Raw genomic sequence first — 22,423 nt, forward strand, 5'->3', positions numbered from 1 at the left:
CTGATTTTCACCATATCTCCCTTACTTGAGGTTACCTAGTGTTGTTTGTGTATACAGGAAACATTCCTGGGTAGCGGGGAAAGCTGATTCCATGGGGAACTCAGCAGCTGGGATGTGCCCTCAGAATCAGTCCAAATGAGGGCTCAGTGCAGGTTCTTTATGCCCTGCATAAACTCGTAATTGGAAGGTTTCAGTTGAGGGCCGTCAGCCACTGATAATCAGCTGGGGAAATGAATAGTTCAGTCCTGAAGGGGGCATCTGGTGGCACACCACAATGTCCATTACACCTGCTTCATAATACTCTATGTCTTTCATTGTACTTGAATAAGTTTTTCTTAGCTGTATTACCCAGATAGAGCTATATGCTAGATGTCAAGGCTGAAATATTGAGTGGTGATACATAATGCAATGCATTAACAGGAAAAATACTACAGGAGCCAACTGAAAGAGCTAATGATGACCCAATCTGGAACAATTTGCAGAGCATAGTAAAGTACTATTGGATTATAATCCAAAGTATAAAATGTAATATCCAACATGAGTTCATATAATTATGAATAAAAAATTGAATACATAAATAAATGAGAAGAAGAGATAAATCTCCTGTGCAGAAGAATTCCAAATAATTTATGTAGATACACTATCCTCAAGGAGGTAGAAAATAACTCCTTTCTTCTTAATTGTGGGCTACACACAGTGACTTCTTTCCCAAAAATACTGTGGAAAACAGCAAGAGGCAGACTAACGTTTCAGTGGAGAAACCTAACAAACACTATCTCATCAAGGTCAACATTGGTAGTGATGCTGTATTGATTTTACAGACTCTTGATATGATGTGATGAAAATGGCACTTTTCCTATGTGGTCTTCCTCCCAAAATCCCATAGCCACAGTCTAATCATGAGAAAAACACCAGGCAAATCCCAATTGAAAGACATTCTACAAAATATCTGTCAAACTATTAAGGTCATTAAAAACAAGGAAAGTCTAAGAAAATGTCACAGCAAAGAGGAAACATGATAACTAAATGTAATGCGGTATCCTAAATGACACTCCAAAATACCATAAGGGCATTAGATAAAAACTGAAGAGATATGAAATATGGGATTTAGTTGACAACAGCATATCAATATTAGTTCATTAATTGTAATAAATGTACCATACTAATGTAAGATACTAATAATAGGGGAAACTGGGTATGGAACACTAGAGGAACTTTCTGTATTATTTTAAATTTTTTTTGTAAATCAAAACTATTGTAAATAATTTTGTTAAAAAGAAATACTATTACCATAGGACCCAGCAATTCCACTTCTGTGTATATATCCAGAAGATTTGAAAGCAGGGTGTTGAGGGGATATTGGTACACCCATGTTCACAGTAACATTATTTACAATATCCAAAAGGTGAAAGTAACTCAAGTGTCCATTGATGGATGAACACATAAACAAAATATGGCATATACATTAGAGTATTTTTATTTAAGGCTTTATTCAGCCTAAAAAAGTAAAGAAATTCTGACACATGTTACCACATAGATAAACTTTGAGAACATTATGCTAAGTGAAATGAGCTAGTCACAAAAAGACAAATACTATATAATTCCACTTATAAAACTATCTAGATAGTAAAATTTATATAAACACAGTAAGATGATGGTTAGGGGTTTTGGAAAGAGAAATGGAGGTGGTAGCTTAATAGGTATGAAGTTTCAGCTTTGCAAGACAAAGAAGTTGTGGAGATTGGTTGTATAACAATATGAATATGATGAAGAATACTGAACTATATACTTAAAAATGATTAAGATGATAAATTTTATATGATTTTTAACAATAATTTTCAAAAAGCACTATTAAAATTACCATTTTCAATCCATTAGCCTGATGAAATCGATACTGCACAGATATGCTATATCTGTTTCTTTTCAGTTTATGATCCTCAGTGCCCTGTTTGGCTAATTATCCAGTGATCTAAAACAGTAAAGAGGTTAAGTAGGATAATCAGTATCTTCCAAAAGTATTTGCAACCAACGCTCACCTAAAAGCCCATATAAAAGTTACCTGGAAACCAGCAGGATGGGATGCTCATGAGAACTCAGGGGTTGAAGGAGAGGAAAACATGGATTAGCAGCATTTTTTGTCATTTTTATGTCTAAAATAAAGACTTCCTTGAGCTGAGGTCACAGTGCTGATTATATATTAAGGAATATTTGGTTGATATCTTTTATTTCCTCTCTGGAAACAGAACAAACAAACATCCTATTGCACACACTCTACATTTCTTTCATTTAAAACTCTACAACACAATGACAGAGAATAGGGACATATTTTCTATTCGTGTCCAGTAAAGTCTGGAGATATTAGCAGAGTTTGAAGAAGATGGCATTAATATCTGTGCTGCATATGGCAGTTGAGTTATTTTAATCAAATGGCAGGTTCAGCCAATTGGGAATTGTCACTGTTTTGAGCTCCCTTTCCTTTTTCCCACTCTTTTAGATTCAGGGTGCCTTTGACATCAAAGTATATTACAGTTTAATTCCTTTGGTGCTCTTTTTTGGGGGGTGTGGGGGAAGCCAAAACAAACTTCTTTCCAAAAGAAAGCTGTAAGACTTAAGAGTGTGATCACAGATACCTCTTAGGTCCCAATCTGAATTTAGTGTTAAACAAAAGAAGCAAGTTTATACTTTTGCAGATCTTCAAGGAGCGTAATAACTGTATATTTGGAATTTCATTGTATGTGAACTTCCTTAAATCTCAGAACAACCTGGAGAGACAGATAGGATTAATATTACTGTGCCATTTGATGAGCAAAGTTCTGCCATTCACCTCCAGGAAAGGAGATGACTACTCAAAATCAACAGCTGATAAATAGATGAGTTGAAACTAGAACTGAGTTCAGTGCTTCTGTCTTTATGTTTCAATGTCTTTACAACATTCGTTTGCTGGTGTATTTGTAAACTATGTGAGAAGCAAAGGAGAGAGTAATCAAACTATTTGAAAACTAAGAGTGGCTAACATAACGATGTTGACATTTGGGGGAAAAGATACTTTATTTGAGAATCATAGTGAAATATCTCCACTACATATAGTTCTTGGGTTTTATACAAATTGGAAGTTCAGTTACGGTCCCAGTGTGAAAGGTGTGTGGAGAATGGTTTGGAAGGGGAATGACTCAGGCCAGGGAGACTAGTGAGAGATGTCATAACCCCTGGAAGAATGGGTGGCATGGAAGAAACTATGACTGGGAAGAGTTGAACTAGATTTGCTCATGCAAATGGAACTGGAAGGAAGAGTGACTTGAAGAACATTAAGAGCCTGGAATAGATAGAATTTGATGGTTTATTAGAAAGGAGTAGGGAAGAGAAGACAGCAGACAACATTGATCCTTGAATACATAATATGAAACTAGACTCTTCCCTGCTCTGAATAACCCTAGTATACGAACAGAGGAATGTTGATATTACTGGCCCCACATTTAGAAAAAGAAACAGATGATCTTCATAGAATGAAAGCGACACGGCTCATTCATTTTTAACATCTAAGCATTTACTATGTGTCTGCTCAAATATGTAGAGTGCCTGAGTGAAAGGGCATCTGCTTAACCCAGTGATCAACTGTGGCCACCTCCACAGAAGTATATATGTAAACGAAAATAACTCGGTTGTTTTCCACCTATTTCAAGCTAATAACCAGTTTTTAAATGGTGACTTTTTTACATATAAATACCTAAAAGAATATGATCAGAAAAAAATATTCAAGTGAATTTGCTACCTATTCATAGCAAAATGTTATATTACCTCTTGATGGTGAGGCATTATGCATAGACTGGATTTTATTGGATTCATTTCTCTCCAACAATTCCAATCACTAGATCTTGTGATTAGGAAAACATTGTCCTTGCTCCTTGGTATTTAAATTCAAAGGTGAACGGTTGCAGGGATATATTGCTTTTTAAATCACGCATTTGAGAAAGGCTGTCATTCACCTAGTGAATCTATTTCCAATGGAAATTTGAAAATATAAAAAAAAAATCTTGCTTTCTTGTTGATTTTACTATTCAGTAAGAATGTCTCTGACTGTTCATGTTACACAGTTTTAGAGCAAAACACAAGAAAGACTGCTCAGAATACAATTGATGTGTTTGAAAGGTGAACAAAATAATACAAAGAAATACATTCCTTATTTATCTGGGTATATGGAGCTGCTTACTCAAGAAAATTTGTCCTGCTCTTGCTATCAGAGAAACTGAATAAAACAATTTGGGGGAAAGGAATAAAGAAGACAATGAATGTTGTTTTAAAAACATGTGACATTTGGTCACTAAATTAGACTTTTTTGTCTAAGGAACAACTTGTTCTTTTTTGCAAGAGACAAGAAACTAGAGATGTTTATCTTAATAAATCTTTTCCTGCCTTTGTTTCCTTCAGGAGTCATGCTATACTGAAAAGACACTCAATCAAGAGAACTCTGGGAGAAGCAGGAAACCCTGTGCCAGGGACAGGAAAGATAGGAGTAAGTACATTTTTGTTCCATTGATCTTGGAACATATGGAATAATATATTGAACATGTTCCTAAAAATATGTTTGTTGCTATAAAGCCAGATGACAGCAAAGAAAATGTAAGGTGGGATATCTTCATTTTAGAAAACAATGTAGTTTAATATAAGGTTGATAGAATATACTGTTAATTTCTAATTAATAGCAAACAATACATACTGGGACCTTGAGATACACATTTTCAACTCGTGTCTGCCAGGGATAAGTGATTAGTAGAGGCTGAGCTTGGTTTGATATTTCCACTCTTAGCTGTGCCTATTTAAATGGTTCTCGTAGAGGCGGCTCCCCCATCAGAATGATATTTTGAAATTTATAGCCTTTAAAATAGAAGAGAAATTCATACTGCCTATCAGATCTTATAAACTGACTGCTTTTCTTATTACTACTCTCCTCAGAGACCATAGTGATAGAATTATAATTAGTACATACAATTAAATATTCTTTTTTTTTTTTTTTTTTTTTTTTTGCTAAATGGAGTCTCGCTCTGTCGCCCAGGCTGGAGTGCAGTGGCCGGATCTCAGCTCACTGCAATCTCCACCTCTTGGGTTCCCGCCATTCTCCTGCCTCAGCCTCCCAAGTAGCTGGGGCTACAGGTGCCCACCACCTCGCCCAGCTAGTTTTTTGTATTTTTTAGTAGAGACGGGATTTCGCCGTGTTAGCCAGGATGGTCTCGATCTCCTGACCTCGTGATCCACCCGTCTCGACCTCCCAAAGTGCTGGGATTACAGACTTGAGCCACCGCGCCCGGCCAATTAAATATTGATGACTAAACCTCAAGTTAATACTTGTTTCAGAGACAGGTTTTTGTGTGCTGGTATCTCACAGATATCTGTCCTATCTATCTTCTATCTATCTATCTACCTACCTGTCTATCTATCATCTATCTATCTATCTAGGACAGATATCTGTATATACTCATACTTGCCTACATCAGTAGTGCATCCTTTGAAAACTGAGGCCACATTCATATTGCAGTCTTATTAGTATTTCATTAAAATGTTATCAGTTTGTAACACAGGAACAGAAAACCAAACACCGCATGTTCTCACTCATAAGTAGGGGTTGAACACTGACAACACACAGACACGGAGGGGAATATCACACACTGGGGCCTGTCAGGGGGTGTGGGGCAAGGGGAGGGATGACATTAGAAGAAATACCTAATGTAGATGGCGGGTTGATGGGTGTAGCAAACCACCATGGCACATGTATACCTATGTAACAAACCTGCACATTCTGTACATATATCCCAGAACTAAAGTATAACAAAAATAAATAAATAAATAAAAACAAATATATAAATGTTATCAGTTTGGTAAAGCTTGTGTTTGAGGGCACCTGGATCCCTTAGTGCTACATTCTCCTACCCAGAGTGAGAACCTTGCTTCTCCACTACAGCTTAGGTGACAGAGCAAGAGAACCCAAGGTCAGCAGCAGCCTGAGGGGAGGCTCCAAAGTTCTTCTGCCCCTCTCAGATTCCTACTAGAACAGAACTCCAGGGGAGCAGGAAGGAGTGGAAGACATTATGTTTGGTTTAGGCTCATTGCCTAGTCTTCTTAAAACTAGTATACAACTTTCCTATTAACCCTCCGTGATTTCGTTTAAACATTGACAGTAGGTTCATTTCCATGGCTCACCAGAGCATTTTTACTTTGATGTGAACATTTAAATTTATGTCAACATGTCTAAAAATAAATTTAAGAATAACATGTCCTAATTAAAATCTACTTTTATTATAAACTAATTTCACACAAATAATTTTACCCAAACCATTTATGTTTCTACATAAGCCACTAGAATCTCCATATGAGAACAAAATAAGTAGAATTATAAATACAAATTAATTTTGTACTTAAGGAAAATTAAAACTAATATATAAAATAATTTATTAGGTCTATATTGTGGGCTGAGTATACAGTGATTTATAAGCATAATCTTATTTAATTCTCACAATAACTCTATGAGGAAGGTAAGGAGGCATGGTTATTTCTTGTGATTCAAGCATACCTTGCCAAACACACACATTTAGCAAGTGGGTGGTGAGTTAGGACTTGAGCCTAATTTTGTCAGATGCATAAGCCTATGTCCTTGACCAGCTTGAATAGAAATGTTTGGTGGGAGGTAAAGCACTATGTTTAAATGACTATAGTATCTTATTTTCATCAGCTATTTATAATCAGTTACTAGAAATATATACTCTTAAGGAAAAAATTATCCCTATACTCAATGAATTCTTTGAAAGAGAAAACATTTTTCTGATTTATTTAATAAGAAGCACAATACTAAAAAAGTAAAAGAAAAAAACAAAACTAATAAAAGTATCACAAAAAAGAAAATCATAAAAATTCATTGAAATACTAGCTAAAGAATGTAGATATCAATAAAATAGAATAATACAACACATGGTGTTTATTCTAGGTATGTGAAAGTGGTTCAGTATCAGGAAACTTATTAAAGTGATTTCATAATCTTAGACCAAAGAATAAAACCCATATTTTAACTTCCAAATAGATTTCAAATGACCTTTGATAAAATGCAACTATATTTATTTTAAGAAAATACACATACATGTAACATAGTAATTTAGGAATAGAGAGATGTCATTAAAATACAAAAATGTGATTTCAACAAAGCAGAAAAACCCTAGTAGCTTACTACATCACCAATTTCATCACTTACAGTTAATACCATTTAACAAATTTTAACCAATGCAATAAATGTTTTAAAATACTAATATTTTCTGCATTTTTCCTATATATGCTAGGAACTGTTCTAAATGCTTTACAAATATTAACTCATTTAATCCTCACAACAATCCTAGGAGATATGGACTATTATCATTCTATTTTGCAAATTAGGAAGCTGAGGCCAAGAGATGCTAAGTAACAAGCCAAGATCATAAAGCTAATAAGTAGCAGAGCTGAATTAAAACTCATATGGTTTGACCCATGAGTCTTTAATCATAAATACCATGTTATGCTGCCTCTCAAAGGTGAAAATTATTATAAAAGATGTTACATCTTTTTTTGCTTAAAAAAAATATATATTTTACTAAAAATCCCAAGAGAATTAACTGAAGAACCATTAGGGTAATGAACTTTGTTAAGGAACCCTACAAAAGATAAATGTGTAAAAATCAGTTGGTTTTTCTGTGACAGCAACAAATAAAAAAAATTTAAAAAACTCATCATAGCAATTAAATATTATATAGCTATGAATAAACTGTTGAAGAAATGTACAAGACTTAAGAAAATAACATCTATAGAGAAATACAAGATAAACAATTGGCTGTTAAGTGTGTTATGCAGAAAGAAAAATTAGCAGTAATGAAGGTTTATATTATATTCTTGGATGAGAATAATAGATGTTGAACAGGTGTTAGCCTCCTCAAATTAATTTATAAAGTTAGTACAATTTCATTTAAAATCCCAAAAAGGATTTAGGAGAGAGCTTGGCAAAATGATTATTAAAATTCATCTGGAAGCATGGACAGTCTGGAAAAGGTACATTTTTGAAAAGAAAAGAAAGATGAAACTTGCTATTTCCCAGTATTAAAGCATATTAAAAAGTTACAATTATTAAAACTGTGTGGTACTAACATAGAAACTTAGAGAAGCCAAGTCAGTTTGAGAATTCCTCAAACAGATCAAAGCACATGTAAAAGTAATGCATAAGAAAAACCACATTTTACGTTGATGGAGAAAGTAGTGACTCTTCAAAAAGCACAACAACAATAATTAGTTAATATTAGGAAAACATGTAAATTTTGATATTTTATTTATACAATATACAAATACTTGTCAGATTGATAAAAGCAGAACAACGACTGAGACATAACTGGAGGAAAATAGATTGGCAAATAATTTCATAATCTTGTCTAACGTGACATTGAATGCACAAATCAAAATTGGAGATTGATAGACTTAATTGTAGATATATTAAAACTTCTGTACATATAAAACAAAGAAGAGACTCAAATAGCATGAACCTAATAAATGTTTGAAAATTGCTTTTTCTTGATTTTTTGAGGGGAAATGGAATTAATAAATCAGTTAAGTCCTGACTAACATTCCAATATATTACTGTTTGACGGCTTAGTAAAGCAGAAATTATTCTGGGATAGTACTAATTTGCTATTTTATCTCCTGAAGGCACACAGCATCACAGAAGTTTTTGTGTGAAGAATACATAATATGTCTTAATTAAAAATAAAGATGAAGGCCGGGCGCAGTGGCTCATGCCTGTAATCCCAGCACTTTGGGAGGTCGAGGCAAGTGGATCACAAGGGCAGGAGATGGAGACCATCCTGGCTAACACAATGAATCCCTGTCTCTACTAAAAATACAAAAAATTAGCTGGGCACGGTGGCAGGTGCCTGTAGTCCCAGCTACTTGGGAGACTGAGGCAGGAGAATGGCATGAACCCAGGATGCAGAGCTTGCAGTGAACGAAGATCACGTCACTGAACTCCAGCCTGGGTTACAGAGTGAGACTCCATCTCAAAAAAATAATAAATAAATAAATAAAGGTGAAGTTCTAGTAAAGACCAGTGATAATATGGAAAGTTGAATTGTTCCACCTAAAAAGATCAATTAATTTGGCTTAGAGTATCCAAGAGAGTAGAGGATTTCAACCAGACAGTTTTATAATTCTTACATGTGCCAGGGCATTTTATTTCAGTAGAAATTATTTGCAGCCACCTTCAGTAATCTCTGAATTAAGATAACATGTTAAAATAAGTTATCTCTAATAAAAATGAAATAATTCAATTTCTGTCTTGAGTTATGCAGTAGATAATCACAGAGTAGTGACACAATGATAAAATTTGGAGAGAAATGTTTCCTGTTTTATTGAAGTTGATGACACAAGAAAGATTGTTTGCCTCCTTCTAGAGTACCTCTGCTCCTTCAATGCTGGGAACTCAGAGGAAGTGTGAAAGGAAAATGTATTATAATTAATGACCAATAATTTTTTTAAAGTTTTAATTTAGGTAAAATAGTCAAGGTTATACCAGCCAGTACTATAACAATCAATTAACACTAACAAAATAGCAGTTTTCTGTCCCAGGCTGTATTAGCATTATTGCTAGACTCTGAGCTCCAAATAGCTCATGGGAAAGAGTAACCAGTGTACCCGTGAACTTCGTAGTCTGTTCACATCCAGTCACTATCCATGATTCTGGCCAATGCATTGACTCCTGTTCACTGCTAATCCTCCTGAGAGCACTCACTCTGCTTCATGTGCTCCCGCTAGCAGTCTCTCAGCTGACAGGGAATCTGCTCCCCTACCTGTGTCGCCCTTTTGTTTCAGGGCTCAAATTGCCCGACGTTCTGCTTTCAGGCATTCATCTCTTGCCTTCTAACCCTGACTGTTGTCCCTGTATTGAGTTTGGTACTTCAACTCTTTTTATCCATTCACCTTAAAGAGTTTTCTCCCTCACTTACACAAGGACTGGGACTGTTAATAAGTGGCTTTTGGCCAGGCAGGTCTTGGTCCTGGGGTTTGGCTAACAGCCATCATCATAGTCCTTCCTATAAGAACTTTTATGCATTCATGAAGTTATATCCCTGGCAGATTCATCCTGCTGGCTCAGGAGACATGCCTAGAAGTGCCTGAAACTATAAAAAGACTACAGAATAGACCTTAACTCTAATACCCTTGCTAAATAAACATTGATTTTTAAACATGTATCTTTATTTGTCCATAAATCTACATTTAGTACATATATTCTTTGGCCACCACCAGAAAAAGGTCTGGAAGTAGTCAAAAGAACCGTGTAAAATGTTTTCTTCTTCTCTTGGGTAATAAAAGCAAAAGAGAAACCTAGCCATTTTGTTTTAAGCACGACTAACCAAATCAAACAAGCATAACCCTAAACATAAAGAATAAATCTTGTTACTGTTCATGCTAGCCAGACTGTCACTTTTTGAAGACTGTCCAAACACTGTAAGCAGTGAATTCTGGAGGGGAAATGGAAAACAAAACAAAACAACCAACAAACAAAGGAGCAGAACACACAGACACCCTTGTCAAGGAGAGTAAAGGGAATATATACAAAGAATGAAGGTGGTCGTTAACAGATTAGCACTAATTCTTAGTGATCAAAGTAATTGTCAATTAATGTTTGCAATGTGCCAGACTCATTTTCTCATTTCTTCATTCAGTAAGTGTTCTTTGAGCATTTACCCCATTTACCCTGTGCCCTGCACTGTTGTGAGCTGTGGGGATCAGAGCTAAAGACACTGCAATTCTCCAGAGTCTGTGAATCACTAGCATGGAAATTCTGAACTAGAGAAAAATTGACTAGAGGAGCGTGAGGAGACCCAAAAGGTGTTATATCAGGAGTGGCTGATGATTTACTTTGTGGAGGTCCTAGAGAAGATGTGCTAACTTTCTTCAATTATGCCAGAAATATCATGTCAAAAAAATCCGTGTGATTGAGAAGGCAAAACTAGATTTGAGTGGATGGAATTAGAGGAGAAAACATTTTTGCTTAATCAAGGGAAAGGCTGTCTGAAATTATAATAAGCTACCTCTGATAACTGAGTTGGTTGATCACAAGTGGGAGGATGAGGGGTTGGTGTTGGGGATGGGTACTTAATTCATCTCCAAAGACAAAAATTCCAGAGTCTGTTGTTGAAATCATTGATGTGGGAAGGGTTCCTCTGAAGACAATACAGTAAGGGACTACAAGGCTGCTTTTAAGTTAGACCTACCAGCTTTGTCACTTACTCTTAGGCTTTGACCAAATCTCTCATCTCTGATCCTTAGTGCCTACATCAGAGAAAAGGAGATAGTACATGTCACAGGACTGTGGTGAGAAGAGAAAAAAATGAGTGTAAATGAACTAATTCAAAATGGTTGCTCTATAGTGGGCACTCAATAGATGATACTCAATACATGGGAACTAGAATGTCATCTTGGGAAACACTTGGACTCCCTTAAACAATCCAGAGGGTTAAAATGACACCCACTAAGGTAAAAAGTTCCTCTCGGCTGGGCGCGGTGGCTCAAGCCTGTAATCCCAGCACTTTGGGAGGCCGAGACGGGCGGATCACGAGGTCAGGAGATCGAGACCATCCTGGCTAACACGGTGAAACCCCGTCTCCACTAAAAAATACAAAAAATTAGCCGGGTGAGGTGGCGGGCGCCTGTAGTCCCAGCTACTCGGGAGGCTGAGGCAGGAGAATGGCCTAAACCCGGGAGGCGGAGCTTGCAGTGAGCTGAGATCTGGCCACTGCACTCCACCTGGGCGACAGAGCGAGACTCCGTCTCAAAACAACAACAACAACAACAACAAAAAAAAAAAAAAAAAAAAGTTCCTCTCTTTGGCCGGGCCAGTGGCTCACGCCTGTAATCCCAGCACTTTGGGAGATCGAGGTGGGTGAATCAAGAGGTCAGGAAATCGAGGCCATCCTGGCTAACATGGTGAAACCCCGTCTCTACTAAAAATACAAAAAATTAGTCTGGTGTGGTGGCGGGCGCCTGTAGTCCCAGCTACTTGGGAGGCTGAGGCAGGAGAATGGCGTGAACCCGGGAGGCGGAGCTTGCAGTGAGCGGAGATCGCGCCACTGCACTCCAGCCCGGGCGACAGAGCGAGACTTCCGTCTCGCAAAAAAAAAATTAAAAAAAAAAGTTCCTCTCTTCTTATTTGGGATTCATAAAAACAAAATGTTTCTAAAATGTACAGGGAGAAATACTAAACACATACAACATTAGAAAAGCTGCCAAGATAATTGTTCTACTTTGTTACCATTTCCTTATTATTTACCTATTCTTAGTTGCTGGAAAGATTTTTTTAGCTCAATTTCTACTTTGTATTATTCTAAGAGACCTGTACTGTCAACTTCAGCTTGTCATATCAAAGGAGATCTTGGACAACACGTTGTTACATGTTCAAAGACAGTCTGCTCATGCAAGTTGGATGAGTTTGAAAATTGATAGGGTTTAGTTCTAAGTATCTGTGTTGTAATCAATTCCTATTTTTCAATCATATTGTTGATATCAACTGTTCCATAATTTGAACTAGCCAGTAAAAAGTTCAAAAGGACTCAGGTGGTGAACTACATTGAGATGATGCCAACATGAGACACATAAAGCAGTTAGTGATTGCCTGTAAGAACATTAACTCAACGGACTGCGGTTCACTTCTCACATGCTTACCAGCTGCAATAATGAATATTTAAATAAATAAATATTTCAATACTCTGGGCTCACTTTTCCAGGCCTATCTTTGATTACTTTCACCTTCTCTTTGTTTTCATAGTCTGTGTTCTGTTTTTTGTTCACGTAATTCATATTATATGAATATGAATTCAAATAATGAGACATTTAAATAATGAGGAAAAGAACAAAGAATAAAATCAATTTCCCACCTCCCAGAATTGACTCATTTTATTTTATAATGTCTGCTTAAAGCCTCCTTTATAAAGAAATACAATGCAACAGTTAAGTCTCCTCTCAGAAACTCCTATGAATTCGTGTACATTGTTTCAGTCTATTTTATATTTTCACTCATCTATTTATACAACCATTCCAATATTTAGTCTTGATTTGTGTTTTTTAACTTACAAAAATAATATCACACTTCTTTTCAAAACATTGTTTTTGAAATATATACAGATATATCTAGTTCTAGCTCTGTTCTCCCTGTGAAATTTATATTTCACTTGGTAAATGAAACACTGCATTTGCTGTTCACATCTAGTGGCCTTCCCTACTCCTAAATAGGGCCCATGGATAGCAGAACGTTATCGCCAGAAAAGTTAGAAGAAAACATCATTCTAATTTATGGCTTTATATATTACCAACACTGGGAACTTTTGAAAATGGCAAAAGCTAAAATGGATGGGAAGTCAGGAAAATATGGTTTCCCAGGCAAACCACAGTGAAGGATCAGACTGCGTATGGAGAAAACAAAGCTATGAGAGGTGATGTGACTCTCTGGTGTTAAAGCCAAATAATCAGCAGGCCACTCATCTAGGGTTGTTTCTGTTTCCAGAGCGCTTATACAAGTCACACCAAAAGTTAACTTCGAGGCATTCCCTGTCACTGATTAATATATATGTATATGTGTGTGTGTGTATATATATATATATATATATATATTTTTTTTTTTTTTTTGAGATGGAGTCTCACTCTGTCGCCCAGGGTGGAGTGCAATGGCACAATCTCAGCTCACTGTAACCTCCACCTCCTGGGTTCAAGTGATTCTCCTGCCTCCGCCTCCCGAGTAGCTGGGACTACAGGCCCATGCCATCACACCCGGCTACTTTTTTATTTTTAGTAGACACCGGGTTTCACCATGTTGGCCAGGCTGGTCTCAAACTCCTGACCTCAGATGATCCGTCCACCTCAGCCTCCCAAAGTGCTGGGATTAGAGGTCTGAGCCACCTGGCTGTTACTGATGAATTTTGAATTGAGCTTCAGCCAATCACAGACACCCAGAAAGCTGATTGGTTATATAACAAGAGACCTCCCATTGAACCATACACAAATAACGGAAATGAATAACTATAGTCAATCAAGTAATTTTTTACTTTGTTTCCATGTTCAGATTGTAAAAGCCCACTGCTTAGGCTGCTAGAGCAGAACTCTGTGAACCTCTTTCCGTTTTGAGTGCTGTCTGATTCATTATTCATTATTTGCTTAAATAAACTGTTAAATTTATTTTGTCTAAAGTTGATCTTTTAACCCTGGGTTACATAGCTAGTTAATGACCGTCCTTGAAATATCCAGCCCAAATCTCAAAATCAAAATATTGCATGGGGCAAGATATAGAAAGCTTTTCCAGTTCATTGTTTGTTATTCTGGTGTTTATGTTTAGAAAACACAGAGAGCTAAGATAATGCATTCTTAGAGCCACCTCATTAGAAAAATGAAGTCTTGACGCCTTGCTTTCACAATGGCTGGTAAGAGTATAGGGTTTTTTTTTTTTTTTTTTTTTTTTTTTTTTTGAGACAGAGTCTTGCTTGTTGCCCAGGCTGGAGTGCAGTGGCACGATCTCGGCTCACTGCAAGCTCCACCTCCCTGGTTCTCGCTATTTTCCTGCCTCAGCCTCCCAAGTAGTTGGGACTACATGCGCCCGCCACCACGCCCGGCTAATTTTTTTTGTATTTTCAATAGAGACGGGGTTTCACCATGTTAGCCAGGATGGTCTCCATCTTCTGATCTTGTGATCCGCCCTCCTCGGCCTCCCAAAGTGCTGGGATTTCAGGCGTGAGCCAGCGCGCCCGGCCAAGAGTATAGTTTTAATCTATCATTGTTTCCTTGTGCTTGCTATCTCACATACCAGGTAACGCTATTTGCTCCCTCTTCTCACTCTGTCCCATTTGTCCCCTTAGGTAGGAAAATCAGGAAAATCTGGTCTGGAAAATCAAGTGTCACTGGTGATCAGACATCATCTCTTTTCTAGTTACTGTCAGCTTAGTTTTGTCCTACAGTTGTCTTGATTTCCAGCTAGTGAATGAGTGTGACATATCTTTAAGGTTTGGGTGTGCCAATGTACTGGAGACAGAAAATTGACTCACTAATTAAACCATAGCTTGAAACTTGCATGTTCAATACAGACCTGTAATTTCCTTCACCTAGGCTTGGTCTCAGGTATTCTTCATGGTAAAGGTTATATTGCTGTTGTATCACTATGATTCATGGTGTTAGGACACCAAATTCCTCATTACATCTTTATTTTAAACTTCTAAACTAGTATAGCTCCCCACGATTAAAAGGATTGCAGATTTTTAATTTTTTTAAAAAAGAGGCAGTGTTTAGGTACACCTGGTAGGGGAGAGAGCAAGCATAAGGAAAAATGAATAAATTAAAGCTATACTGTTACCAGCCATTTTGAAGGCAAGGCAAAGCTTTTTCATTTTTCTAATGAGGCAGCTCTAAGAATGCATTATCTTAGTTCTCTACATGTTTTCTAAACATAAGAAGCAGCGTAACAAACAGAACAAAGGAGTAGAAAGCTTTCTATTTCTTCCCCATTCAATTGTTTGATTTCGAGATTTGAGCTGGGTATTTCAAGGACTGCCATTAACCAGCTATGTAACCTGGTGTTAACTAGTAAGTTTTACTCACCTCAAATTTATTGTTGTTTCTCCAAAATGTTTTACACTTTTATAAGATAAATAAAATCAGCATTCTTAGAAGGCAGCTATGATTACCACTCTACCACCAATGTCACTAAAATCAGTATTCTTGACTACCTGCTGGAAATAAAAATGTAATTGCTAAAATACTCATTATAAATTAAGTGATACATTACAAGTAAAGATCTATCATGTGTTAAGTTTCAAGTTTCACCTAATGTTCTTAATAAAATAATGGTAATTTAAATTCTCTACAAATATGTTCAGCCTATAATATTCTAATTTACAGATGCTTGAGAACACATAATATTTTTTATTAACTGAATGTCAAACTATTATCCTACCTTGTAAATAGCATAGACATTTTAACTATAGTCATTAAAAAAATCAAAGTATAAATGTATGCTTTTTTAAAAACACAACATTAAAAGGTTGAGGTTATAACTTTCATAAAGATGAAATCACTGTTTAAAAGCTGCACATGCACTGATTATTATTGTTTGTTTGTCTTAGAAGTTGTGTCTTTAAATTGCTGGAAGACATCATGAATATTTTCATTGCTAATTATTGTTTAAAGTCTTTAGTATACGTCAGTTCTGTTTGTATGGGTATGGTTGCTGTAGTGCGGCTTAATAAAAAACAATGCTTTATATCAGTGAAAGCTCTTCTTTGGTTTAATTTGGGTTGTGGTTATATTGTTTTTTCATATCATGTGAACTGACTGCAAGGGGTTAACCCAAAATGAGCCAATTCACTTAAAATTATTCTATGTGTTAGTTTGTGAATTCTGTTGTCGGTATATAAATGTATATCATAGTTTAATCATATCACATAAAGTTGTGATTTCAGGAATACTTTATATTTCTTTTGCTGCTTTTGCTTGTGACAATTGACTAGCCCACCACATAGAATTTCTTCGTCTTTTTAACACTAGGTGAACGTTTGAACTGACCAGAAAATTTTATGGAAAGAGCACGAGACAATGCAAATCTCTCTTCCATACCTTGTTTTGCCCCTTTCTGGCTGCAGGAGCCTCATAAGTCATTCAGCGATGCTGCAAAGTGCAGGGGATCAAACCATTGATTGCTGAATTTGAGTCTTACTTTTGTCATTTATTATTAGCTGTGTGACTGCTGGTAAATTACTTAATCTCTCTGTCTCTATGTTTCCATTTGTAAATGGTATTAGTATTAGTGCCTCTCCCCCAGGGTTATTAAGAAGATTAAAGCAGTTGATATTTGTAAAGTACTTGGAATATTGCCTGTACAGCTAATTGTTTAATAACATTTTAATGTGATGTGACCTCATCAGATCTGATGTCTACAAACAGTACTTTGAGTCTGAGAATTGTATCATTTTAAGTGTTTCTTGCTTTTGCTTTCAATACATCTTGAAATTATTAGACTGGTGAAAGCATTGTTTCTGTGTGGAGGATTAATGATTATACAGCTAACACTGATTTTTTTTTGTCATTTGTTTTAAATCAAGGCATATTTGCAGAAATAAAGGACTGCTTTAAAAACTAAGCAAAATATTCATATATCTTAGAGTTGTATGGATTTGACAGTTCCTATAACTGGGTTTGGGACTTGTTTCTGCATTAGGTACATATTTTGTTTACCTCCTAATGGGTTAATGTCATTTATTTTTCAACTTTTGTCTTTATAACTGTGTTATTAGATGGCAGACTGTTTGGAAAGCTGAATTTGATTATTGCTTTTCAGTTCTGTATTGCCAGTGAAAATATTCTGCTGTTTGTCACTTTTCTTTAGTACAGGTTGTTTACATGACTTCTATCTTTTAGAGTTATCATACACACATAACTCTTTCTTAAATAATCCACAATCTGTTTTAATTATGCTTGAAACCTGTTAAGTTGGAATATTTTATAGGACAAAGAGTAGTGTAATATTGTCAGTATGAGAATTGGTGGTAGAGGATAGGGTTAGTTTGTTTTTTAATGACAGGGCATGGTCTCCAGTGTGAAAGAGGTCATTGGAATTGGAACTTGTTTCCACTGATGGGAGAAAGTCCAGCTGAGCTAGTAGGCTCATTATCTGGAGAGAATAATGATGTCAACAGGAGGCGGTCCTGTCAGATAGGGGGTCGGAGTCCACTAGGACCAGCAAGGTGCAGCAGATGGTGTCCCAGCAGGTGGGTGGGCTGTGGTGACACAGAGTCTGGAAGCAGACAATATCCAGGCAGATAAACAGATCTGTTCACAGACTGTGGGTCCCATGGACTGGGGCTGAGGCTGGGGCCTGAAATACAGGCCCTGGGAAACCTGGATAGACTAGCACAGAGGCCAATCTTGGAGGGAGTAGTGAACTACATAGGGCATTAAAGCAGAGACTCTTGTTATGTGGGGCCACAGGTTAAAGGATACTTGTGATATCCTCAGCTTTGGGGGTTATATGGATTGGAAGGATACTGGAGCTGGAAGCCAGGAAGGTCTTTAAAGATGCTGACTTCCATATTCCTTAGTGCAGACTCATGTGACTGTCACCTTTTGAAAACTGAAAAACTCAAGTGTGTTAATTACAAAATTGTGCTTTACTTTATTACTGATGAGGAGATTAAAAAGCAACTTTGATACAATCAGTCTTGCCTTTTTTTTTTTTTGCAAAGGCTGTAGTGACCTTCAGATGAGACTTAACTTCCTGCAGTTGAAACTGCTCACATGGGGCCTAGGTGAAGTGAAGCATGCAATATGGAGGGGTTATTATTCCTTATTCTGCTTAGATTTATCCTTAGGAAGAGGTTATCTATCTAAGAAGAAAGTATAAAATAAAAGAATTAGGAAGTAGGTCTTTGTTTTTGACTGAAGCTTGCTTGTAATAGAAGAGAAAGAACTATGTGGCAGTTGCTGAAATTAATTTCCTTACAATAATATGAGTGTTAACTGGCTTTTTCCATGACAATCATTATTTGGGGGAATATCAGCCCCGGTTACATTATTTGGGAATGCCCTATGTCAAACCAGGGACTTCACGTCTAAGAACTAAGAAAAAATTGAACATTGACTCTTTTGCTTGAGTCTTAGCATTTAACAACCTTCTATTATTGATCTTAGACTTTATGTGTACCCATATATTTGTAATCAAAGAAAAACGAAACCCTCAAAACAAAATCCAAGCATTCTAATGCTTTACATTTTGAAATTAAATCTCTAGTTGATGTCCACTTTAAAAAAATCTAAGTTACTATGAAGTTTCAAAGTGTTATCATTGTTTTTCCAAGTACTATTTTCTATGAGGAAAAAAATCCGTGTTTCTTTTTATTCGATTTTCTTTACAATGGTGAATCTTGTCTAGAGAAATAATGCATTCATTTATTAAATAGAAGTTAATTTATGCAATTAAAATAAAATAAATGTTTCTGCCATAAAACCTAGCTTCAAATTCTCACCTGTGTGAGAAAAGTAGTTTATTATGCTGGGTTTTAGTTTTGTATCTCAATTTACGCCTTCTTCGTAGAAATACTGTATTCTCACCTGAGTTTATTATGCTGGGTTTCAGTTTTGTATCTCAATTTACGCCTTCTTCATAGAAATACTGTATTTCTAGTACACCCTTGGGAATCAGGATGGATGACAAAGCTTTCTTTTTTTTAATGGAATTTTTCTTACTGGAAGTCATTTTAGTATGTTCCACTTTTACATGCCGTCACTAGCTATATAAAATTGTATCCGTCAGGCTTCCATCAGAGAAACAGATGAGAAACAGAGAAACAGAACCAGTAGGAGATATACATTAAGAAACTCATTGCAAGGAATGGGCTTAAGGAATCTATACACTGGCAGAAGGGTAGGGTGGAAACTCTGGGGCAAGAGTTTAAGCTTCAGTCCACAGGTAGAATTTATTTTTCCTCAGGAAAACCTCAGTTCTGCTCTTAGGCCTTTTCAGATGATTGAATCTGGACCACTAAGATATTGAGGATAATCTTCCTCACTTAAAGTCAATTGATTGCAGATATTAGTCACATTTATAAAATTCCTTCACAGAAACACCTAGATGAGTGTCTGATTGATTAACTGGGGACTACAGCCTAGTCAGGTTGACGCATGAAGATGATCACCACATCACAGTCCACACTTTGTCAGCTTTAGACTCAGGCACATTTCCTGAAACCATATTTAACCTCAAAATAAAGAAGATAGCAAAGTTACTCTTCCACCTAATGTGATACAGCTATCCTGAAGCATGTTTTCCAACCCAAAACATGGTAACCGTTTCCCTACAAGAGGATTCAATGTCATTCACTTTCTCCTTGACATTCTGTAACTTAAACACTATAATGTAAAGTTAGCTGTTATTAATATATTTTATGTTAGATCATAATGACTTAAAAGAGGGAAAGAAAGCAAAAATCTTAAATACATGTACATACACATTTCTAACAAAATAAGGGATACTTAAAAATTATAGTCCTTGCTTCTACAACTGGCCATGTCATAAATGGTCAATGCTGGTATTTATGATTCCCTTCTTCCATTACCCATTTCATAATTCTCTGCTCTTAAGCAGGCACCTCAGCTGGTTATGGTTCTTAGCCTGGCGGGGTGACCCAAACCTTCATTCCTGAAGAGGCTGGGCCATTAGCAGTCCTGCCTGAATTGAAATATTGTGGTTTTCTATTGGTTTTCTTCACAGAATGTGGTAGTAATAAGAGATGCCCTAAGGGATCTCCTGTGTTTCAGACATGCTCATCCTTACCTCCATTGCGTGGTATAGCCCAATTTCCCCTTGGTAATCAGGATTCACCACTCCAACCAACATAGTAATTTCTTTCTTTGCCTGTTGATTCAGAGGTCTGGGGAGCTCAGAGTGGCTGGCGGCAGCCTTAATTCCCAGTTCAGTGGAATCCTTTTGTCTCCTAGTGGAAGCACACCTCCCTTTGAAACTAAGACCTCTCCACCAGCAAAGGGTAAGGTTGTGGGGACATGAAGCAATTCTTCTCTAGTGGATTGCTAAGTGTAATAGTTATTGATGTCACTCTCGTTTCCACCCCTTGATTGTTGGATTCACGAATCCTGGCAATAGAAGATCAAGCACCACATATTAAGCATATACATTTTTAGATTTTTTATTATCCTTTAAGTTCTAGGGTACATGTGCACAACGTGCAGGTTTGTTACATATGTATACATGTGCCACGTTGGTGTGCTGCACCCATTAACTCATCATTGACATCATTTTGAGATTTAGAACATGTACAGCTGCCTAGAGGATATTTCCAGAGCCCAGCAAAATACTGCCACCTACTTGGCACTATGACTGAGTCTTCAAAGGCCATTCCATGGTTTTCTATTATGCCATCTAACTCAGGATAATGGAGAACATGGTAAGATCAATGAGTGAGAGTTTCTGTACTTCATTTGCTGTGAAGTAAGCTCCTTGATCAGAAGGCATGCTGTGTGGATTACCATAAGCATGGATTAAGTATTATGTAAATTCATGGAGGTAGTTACAACAGAAACTTTACATGAGGGAGAGTAAATTTATATCCACAGTAAGTGTATAATTCCAGTAATAACAAAGCAGCACTTTCCCAAGATAGAAGCAGTCTCATCTAATCAAGCTGTCACCAGATAGCTTGGTTAATCACCCAGGGAATGATACCATACTGGAGGCTCAGTGTTGGTCTCTGCTGCTGGCAGATTGGGCACTCAACAGTGGCTGAAGTCAGGTTGGCCCATCTCCAACTTCCCTGTTGAGTGGAAGTTCATGTTACTGAGCCCATGCGTAAACTTCATCCCTCCCCACGGCCACCGTTCACAAGCCCACTGGTTAAAGACAGCAGTGGCTGGGGAAAGAAGCACAGTATCCACAGAATGGGCCATTCTACTCACTTGATTATTAAAATTCTCCTCTGCTGAGGTCATCTTTTGGTGAGCATTTACATGGGACATGAATGTTATGTTCTATGTCCATTTAGAGATGTCTATCTACATACCTTATCTCAGCTATCCTTGTCATCAATTTTTCAATCATGTTCCTTTTAAGTTGATGCCCATCTCCAAACTGTTGACCACAGCCCATGAGTCAATACAGTCTTATACCTCTGGCCATTTCTCCTTTCAAGTAAAATGAACACCCAGTTTCACTGCTCAAAGTTGTGTCCACTAGGAAAACTTCTCTTTAGCACTGTCCTTCAGATATATATGAGAAAGGGGCTCTAGTGCAATCTCTCTTTACATTTAGATGGTATTGGCATATCATGCAATACCATCTGTAAACCATTCTGAAATCTTATTTCCTCAGTCAATTGATTGCAGGGAACTCCTCAGGAGACCATAGGTGTTGACTGGTAGAGAGAAGGTAATGGCAGGAGTGGGGACCATAGGCATTTGGGTCACTTCCTTATGTAAATTACTTGAGCCTGTTTCAGGCCAATCATATATATACCACTTCCATTTGATATTGGGGTACGGCTATACATGCCCAATGTTAAAAGGCTTGGTGGGTAAGACAACAACCTTTTAATGATGGGTAGCTTAGATTTCATAGTAACTTGATGACCTGTGGTGAGGTGTTCAGTTTCTGTACAAACCCAGTAGCAGACAAAAAGCTGTTTCTCAAAAGAAAAGTAGCTGTCTTCAGAAGATGGCAAGGGTTTGGAACAAAGCCTCAGAGTGTGCACTGTGATTCACCTTCAGGGACCTGGCAAAGGCTCCCATCAACATCTCTATCTGCTACTGGCACTTCAAGCACCATCATCAGATCTGATTAATCATATGTTCCAAATGACAAAGCAGCTTACATGGCAGCTTGGACTTG

At 37.0% G+C, this 22,423-nt stretch overlaps 1 protein-coding gene across 3 annotated transcripts in view; it reads left to right on the top strand.

Moving 5' to 3' along the window:
• The window catches only part of PKIB (cAMP-dependent protein kinase inhibitor beta), a 127,349-nt gene that overhangs the window by 19,018 nt on the left and 85,908 nt on the right, over positions 1–22,423 (top strand). For all 3 annotated transcript variants that reach the window (XM_033234436.1, XM_033234438.1, XM_033234437.1), the window contains exon 2: positions 4,426–4,510. The gene's annotated coding sequence lies outside the window, so the exon portion shown is untranslated. The remainder of the gene's footprint in view (positions 1–4,425; positions 4,511–22,423) is intronic.

The sequence above is a fragment of the Trachypithecus francoisi genome, unplaced genomic scaffold (genome assembly GCF_009764315.1).
Source record: "Trachypithecus francoisi isolate TF-2019V2 unplaced genomic scaffold, Tfra_2.0 Lachesis_group15, whole genome shotgun sequence".
NCBI lineage: Eukaryota > Metazoa > Chordata > Mammalia > Primates > Cercopithecidae > Trachypithecus > Trachypithecus francoisi.